Here is a 7987-nt window from a genome sequence, read left to right as displayed (position 1 = left end):
TATAAAAGACATATGAAGAAAGATACTATTGGTATCCAGAGACAGAATTGATAAGTAGATGTATAGAATTGTGTTTGTGTGTGTGTATTTGTTTCTAATGGTAGCCATTTCTGTTGGGGCTGGGGAAGGAGAGGAGAGAAAAAGAAATTTCAAAGATAATGTCTGTTTGAAAGGAAAAAAAAAAGTTGTGCAAAATAGATTTGCAGTTCTATATGCAATCCTCCTTTCTCTTTATTATGGAAATGCTTGTTTTATCGAGGAATTAAAAATAAAATTAAAAGAAAAAGGCATGGCCTTCTCCAGCCAGAAACCAGAGTGGTGACATTAGTCCCCCACCCCGACCTGACTCCCACCCCCCCCCCCCCGCCCCCCCCCCCCCCCCCCGCCAGCAGGTCCTGGCTCCGCCACCTCCTTGATATTGTTCAAGATCCTGTCCTTTACCCAAAATGGCGACCATTGTTCAAAGCTGCCCATTCTTGTCAAGAGAACCCCAAACCTTTCTCCAGAAGGCTGGCAAATCTCTGCTCTTCTACGCCCAGAATTGCCTCAAAATGATGGAAACTGGATCCAAACCTCCTTCTCCGGCTGTGACCACTTCACCAACTCACTTCCAGCAAGTAAAAGAAACACCTCCAGCCAATGAGAAGGACAAAACTTCCAAAGCTGTGGTCCAGCATGCTGACAATTCTCAGCAGACCACTGGTGGATCCCAGCTTTCCACTGGTCATCCAGCCTCTGCCACAAGCCAGGGAAGTGCCAGTAAATGCCCTTTCCTAGTGGCTCAAATGAACCAAGGAACCAGTAACGTCTTTTGGAGGGCCAGTTTTGAGCTTCAAGAGGATGTGAAGGAAATGCAGGCTGTGAGGAAAGAGGTTGCTCAAACTCCAATTTATCCTACACTGATTAATCTCAAGACTGGTAGAGAAGACCCGAATGGTTTGATAAAGAATTTTCAGGATCTCCTGCAAAAGCAAACACCGGAAAGGGTATCCCATCTCCGTCAGGACAACTTGCCAAAATCTGTTTCCACTTTTCAGTATGATCGTTTCTTTGAGAAAAAAAAAAATGATCAGAAAAAAAGTGATCATACTTACTGAGTGTTTAAAACTGTGAACTGGAATGCACACACATACCCAATGGCAGATGACTGCACAGATTCTCTTGTTACTAAAAAGCAGATGTCTGTCTGGTGTAGCAATGACTACCTGGGAATGAGTCGCCATCCTCGGGTGTGCTAAGCAGTCATGGAAACATTGAAACAACATGGTGCTGGGGCAGGTGGTACAAGAAATATTTCAGAGAATTGGCTGACCTCGACGGGAAAGATGCAGCATTACTGTTTTCATCATGCTTTGTTGCTAATGACTCCACCCTCTTCACTTTGGCCAAGATGATGCCAGGCTTCATGTGAAATTTATTCTGATTCTGGGAATCATGCCTCCATTATCCAAGGAATTTGTAATAGCAGAGTGCCAAAGTATATATTTCACCATAATGATGTAAACCACCTCAGACCTGCTAAAGAAATCAGACCTGTCAGTCCCTAAGATTGCTGCATTTGAAACTGTTCATTCAATGGATGGAGCGGTATGCCCATTGGAATAGCTGTGTGACGTGGCCCATAAATATGGGGCAATTACCTTTGTGGATGAAGTCCATGCCATGGGATTATATGGTGCTCGAGGAGGTGGGATAGGGGATTGTGATGGAATCATGCACAAAGTGGACATTATTTCTGGAACCCTTGGCAAAGCCTTTTGTTGTGTTGGGGCCTGCATCGCCAGCATAAGTTCTTTAATAGACACTGTGGTACGCCGTTGGCTTCATTTTCGCAACTTCCTTGCCTCCAATGCTTCTGGCTGGAGCTCTCGAATCCGTCCGCATCTTAAAGAGCGTGGAAGGTCGAGCCCTTCGTCGGCAACACCAGCGCAATGTCAAACTTATGAGGCAGATGCTAATGGAAGCTGGGCTCCCCGGGGTTCACTGCCCCAGTCACATCATTCCAGTCCAGGTGGCAGATGCTGCTAAAAATACAGAGATCTGTGACGAGCTCATGAGCAAACATGACGCCTAAGTCCAAGCCATCAACAAACCCACGATCCCCCAGGGAGAAGAACTGCTCCACATTGGGCCAACCACCCCACCACACCCCACAGATGATGAACTATTTCCTGGAGAATCTGCTGGATACTTGGAAATTTGTGGGGCTGGACTTGAAGCCTCACTCCTTGGCAGAGTGTAACTTCTGTAACAGACCCCTGCATTTTGAAGTCATGAGAGAGAGAGAGAGAGAGAAAGCCTACTTCCAGGGCATGAGCAAACTGGTTTCTGTCAGCACCTGAATCCGACCTCCATATCTCAGCCTGATGTTCCCCAGTCTCCAGTACTTGTCGTCTCTGTAGCCTTTATATACGAATTCACCTACAATTAATTCAATATTTAGTAGACTATGAGCTTAATTAAAACTATATTCTCATGCTGAATTATGGTTCAATTTTTAATACTATATCTAGATCCAAACAGGAAAGCCATATGTCATATAGTCAGTATCTCTATTTCTTCTTTACTACCTGGATAATTTTAAATTCATTTAACCAAGACATTTCCAAATTATTATATCTAGTCATACTCTCTTAGATTATGATGAAACTCACATATTTCTTAGACCTCAGGATGAGCTGCAAATGTAATATCACAGTAAAGTGATGTTCTGATTGCCTCAGGAACACATTGTAGCCCAACATCAAATATAATTGGGTTCTTTCTTCTTTAACAAAAGAGAGTGGACAAATTCTGTATATATTCAAGTGCCTGAAGGGAGTTTGACCGCTCTATATGCTACTTTAATGAGAGAAAAAAAATCCACAAAACATTGACCTGAAATTGCAGAAGCCAACTAGGTTCTCAAGAAGATAACATTCAAAATATTGTTCAATTCATTACACATTGTCACCTTTTATTTTATCTGTGTCCCCACATTCTAACAATAAGTAACAAAGCCACCCACATTGGCATTGTAATCTGAATGGAAAAGTAAAGCTTTAAACAATTTTTATGGAAAAAAAAAGATATATAGAGATACACATATTATATATAAACCATTCTCTCTGAAATTGGATCTGTCTTCAAGGAAATTTGGCAGGTATTCAAGTTTTGAAATGTAAAGTAAATTTAAACAGATATGGTCTATCTAGGTATTGTGCAGTCTTGTTTTATGGATTGCATTAAATTTGCCCCATGTTATTTTTTTTCCTCAGAGCAAGTACTGTAGACCTTATCAGTGAAGAATGCTTAATAATGGAATGTTTGATTTTTCAGTCCTAGAATTTAAAGAGCAATAACTCGTATCATCTATTTAAATTAATGGTCTTTCAATTCCAATCCACAGACCACATGCATAACACATGACCATATTAAATACCAATTGATAAAGTATAAGGTTGACTGACTTTCAAGTTCCATTGTAAAATAGGTTCACAGTAAAGAATTTTATATATTGCACTTTTTGTCATTCCAGATATACTGACATGATTTTCTGTAAGAACATAAGGTACAATGAATGAAGAAGCTAGGCATTGATATTATCTAAATCAAGTCGTTTATTCTAGCTGTGGGACCATTACTATTGCAATATGACTAACTTCTTTCCATAGACTGAACTTTAATATCTTCTATCTCTCAAGGTCATCTTTAATAGTCAAACTAATAGAACTTAGATTAGTTTAACTGTGACTCTCTTTTTTCTGTAGCTAGACAAAATTGGAGCCTCCTGGTTCACATAAATGAGTAGCTATTTAGAAATATTAGTTCACCATGAAAAATGAGTGCTAATTTATATGTTTGAGACTGAAATAATTCAGTGTAGGACAAATAGGAATTAGATGATGGACAGAAAGAAAATGGCATTAAAAAGGAAAGACAGGTAACCTTGGGAAATCAGAATGATAAAATCTTGGAGTCAAACAGAAATTTAGGAGTTACCCAGTTCCACATTAAACCAGCATATGAATCTTTTCATTAGCAACCTTAATAATTAAAAATCCAGAATATGCTTGAAATTGTCCATTGAGAGAGAAAAACTTTGTTTAAAACAAAAATATCAAGAACACATTTTTTTTCTTCTTACAAAAATCTATTTTCTCTCCTTCCTTCTCTTCCCAACTATTGGGAAAAGAATAAGAAAAACTGGGGTGGCTAGGTGACACAGTGACTGTCCCTGTAATCAGAAGGACCTGAGTTCAAATGTGGCCTCAGACATTTAACACTTACCAGCCGTGTGACCTTGGGCAAGTCATTTAATCCCAATTGCCCTCCAAAAAGAAAAACAAAGTAAGAAAAACTTTTTAACAAAACAAACAAAAAAAATCCTCATAAGAAATCAGTCAATACAGGTCTAATAGGTACCAGGCACTGTGCTAAGTGCTAAGTATATGAATATATTAAAAGTAAGACAAAACACAAGAAAAAGAAAACAGACACTTCCATCAAGTAACTTGCAAGGTAATGAGAAGGGACAATATAAACAAAAAGGAGGAGATATTTGGCACAAGGTCATACTGGAGTCTAATCAAAGGAGCATATAAGCTGATAAAGAGGATGACTGGATTGGGATCCCAGTGCTCTTTAAATGTAGGCTTTGAGAAGACGTCTTTTTTTCTGCCCTTCAGCTGTTCAGTCAGAGTGGAAGAAGGTACTGAGGGTACTGAGTTGTGTAGTAACAAAACTGAGACAATCTCATAGGAAGACTAGTTTCTTGGTTATGAGATTTCCTAGGGGCATGACAGAATTCAGTACAAGGAGTGCAAACGGTTAGGAAATAAAAATACAGATCAATGCAAAATAAATTCCCTTATTGGTCACATCCAAAATGCTGACTCAGTGGACAGACTGAATCCATTACCTCACCCTCACAAAGTGGGAAGAAAGTTTCATCATTAGATCTCTATAAAACTGCCATCCTTGACAGTCTAGAGAGATTTAATCATTCAAAATCTCCTCCTCATGATCTATTTTCCTATAACTTTTACCCAAAGTTACTTTTCAGATTTTTTTTTAAATCAAGCACTGAGTGGCATAGTGCTAGATGTCACTAAGCAGATGTTCGATTAACTCTTATCAGCGATGTTATGGAACATTTATCTGAATTCACAATTGACCGATTGCTATAAGAAATTGAATATTTCCAATATTAGTTTATTTTGGGAAATGGAAAAAAGACTGATTTGCAAAAAATGTTTTGGTGAGTGCACTCTGCATTACACTAAGTGATTTGTGTCATTAAATATATGACATAAAGGTATATTGTAAGAATAAGATAAATAGGAAATACTAAAAGGCAAAGAATTGTCATAATAGTGATAAAGAGTCATGGAAATTTTATAGGTTGAATCATATTTGGTCAAGAAATATTTTTAATTATTTAATTTTTAGGTTTCAACATTAAGTTGCACAAATTTTTGAGTTTTAAATTTCATCTTCCTCCCTCCGCTACCCCCTCACTAAGAAGATGGCATGTGATCTGATATAGGTTCTACATATACATTCACATAAAACGCATTTTCACATGTCATGTTGTAACCAATGGGATGAACCATGAGAAAGAAAAAAAAACAGAGAGAGAGAGAGAGAGAGAGAGAGAGAGAGAGAGAGAGAGAGAGAGAGAGAGAGAGAGAATGCAAATAGTATGCTTTGATCTGCATTCAGACTCTGTACTTCTTTCTGTGGATCTGTGGATATGAATAGCATTTTTCATCATGAGCCTTTTGGAGTTGTCTTAGAATCTGACATTGCTGAAAAAAGTTAATTATATCCAACTTAGTCAATGTATAGTGTAGTGGTAACTGTGTACTATGTTCTTTTAGTTTTTCTCACCTCACCAAGCTATAGTTCATATAAGTCTTTCATATAAGTTTAAATATTTTTTTCTGAAATCTGCCTGCTCATAATTTCATGTGTGCACACACACAAGTATATATGCATATGTGTTATAATATGCATGTATATATGTGCACATATGTATATGTATGTATGTTTATGTGTGTATATGTTATATTTAATAGCCTTCCATTCCATTCATATACGACAATGTGTTCAGACATTCACCAATGGAAATCCCCTCGATGTCAAATTCATAGTTACCACAAAAAAGAGCTGCTATAAATATATTTGTGCAGGTGGCTTCTTTACCCATTTTTATGATCTCTTAAGGACACAGGCCTAGAAGTGGTATTGTAGGGTGAATGGGTAAGTACATTTTTGTAACCCTTTGGACATAATTCCAAATTGCTCTCCAAAATGTTTGGATCAGTTCACAACTCCAACAACAATGCATTAGTGCTCCAATTCTCCCACATCTTCTCCAACATCTATCATTTTCCTCTTTTTCGATGTTAGCCAATCTGATAGCTGTGATACTGTACCTAAGAGTGGTTTTATTTGCATTTTTCTAATCAATAGTGATTTACAGGATTTTTTCATATAACTATAGAATAACTTTAATTTCTTCCTCTGAAAACTACCTGTTTGCATCCTTTTATCAACCTGGTTATGACTTGTATTCCTTTAAATTTTTCTCAGTTCTCTAAATATTTTAGAAATGAGACCTTTATCAGAGACACTGACTGCTTTAAAACATGTTTGCCAGTTTTCTGCTTCCCTTCCAATCTTCGTTATATTGGTTTTCTTTGGACAAAACCTTTTCAATTTAATTTAATCAAAATTATCCATTTTGCATTTCATAATGTTCTCTCTCTCTTGTTAGGTCATAAATTCTTCCATTCTCCATGGATCTGACAGGTAAACTATTCTTTGCTTTCCCAGGTTGCTTCAAGTATCAGTTTTATATCTAAATTGTATACCTACTTGGTCTTTATTTTGGTATGAGGCTTAAGATAATGGTCCATGTCCTAAGTCTGTCAAACTATTTTCCATTTTTCCCAGCAGTTTTTGTCAAAGAGTGATTTCTTATCCAAGAAGCTGGAGGCGTCAGTTTTATCAAACAGTAGATTACAATAGTCATTGACTACTATACCTAAACTATTCCACTCATCCACCACTCCATTTCTTAGCCAGGACCAATTTGTTTTATGATTGCAGCCTTATAATATAATTATAATACACTTTAAGACCTTGTATAGCTAAGCCATCTCCTCTAGCATTTCTTTTCATTAATTCCCTTGATAGTCTGGTTCGTTTGCTCTTTTTCTTATTTTTTCTACCTCCATAAAATAATTTTTGGTAGTTTGATCAGCATGGCACAGAATAAGGAAGTTAGTTTAGGTAGAATTTTCATTTTTATTATATTAGCTTGGTATACCCATGATGACTTCACCAATATTTACATCTGACTTTATTTGTGTGAAAACTGTTTTGTAATTTTGTTCATGTAGTTCCTGGGTTTCTTTTGACAGGTAGACTCATATATGTTATAAAGTCTATAGGAACTTTAAATAAAATTTCTGTTCTACCTCTTGCTATAGGGCCTTTGCTAGTAATATATAGATGTACTGATGATTTATTTGGGTTTATTACATACCCTGCAACTTCACTAAAATTCTGCATTATTTGCAGCAGTTTTTTACTTGACTTTCTAGGGATTCTCTAAGTATATCATCATATCTTCTATAAAGAATTATAACTTTCTTTCTTCTTTGTCTATTCTAATTCATTCTATTTCATTTTCTTCTCTTATTGCTAAAGCTAATGTTTCTAGTACCATATGTAAAGGCAAGGAAAGGAGTATTTAGCTTCTTTTTTCATTTATTCAAGTATTTAGCACCTTGTTTCAGCTCTTCAAGTGCCTTTGAGCCTGACCTGTGATTATATCAAGTCTGTTAGAAATAGAACCTGTGAAGCCCACATTGGGAGAGACTTGCCAAAGACCAGAACAGGAAGGACATAAGAGGTGGGTGAAATGGAGGAGATGATGATGTGTATATCTATATCTATCTATCTATCTATCTATCTATCTATCTATCTATCTATCTAT

The 7987-nt window shown here is 36.9% G+C and overlaps 1 pseudogene; it reads left to right on the top strand.

Moving 5' to 3' along the window:
- Window positions 1-377: 377 nt before the first annotated feature.
- Window positions 378-2358, top strand: LOC138171754 (5-aminolevulinate synthase, non-specific, mitochondrial pseudogene; annotated as a pseudogene).
- The last annotated feature ends 5629 nt before the right edge of the window (window positions 2359-7987 follow it).

Source organism: Petaurus breviceps, unplaced genomic scaffold (assembly GCF_028583685.1).
Source record: "Petaurus breviceps papuanus isolate PSGF00001 unplaced genomic scaffold, PetGlider_PUasm1.0 47, whole genome shotgun sequence".
Lineage (NCBI taxonomy): Eukaryota > Metazoa > Chordata > Mammalia > Diprotodontia > Petauridae > Petaurus > Petaurus breviceps.
The sequence above is the reverse complement of the archived record's forward strand: the minus strand, read 5'-3'. Positions and strand labels throughout refer to the sequence as shown.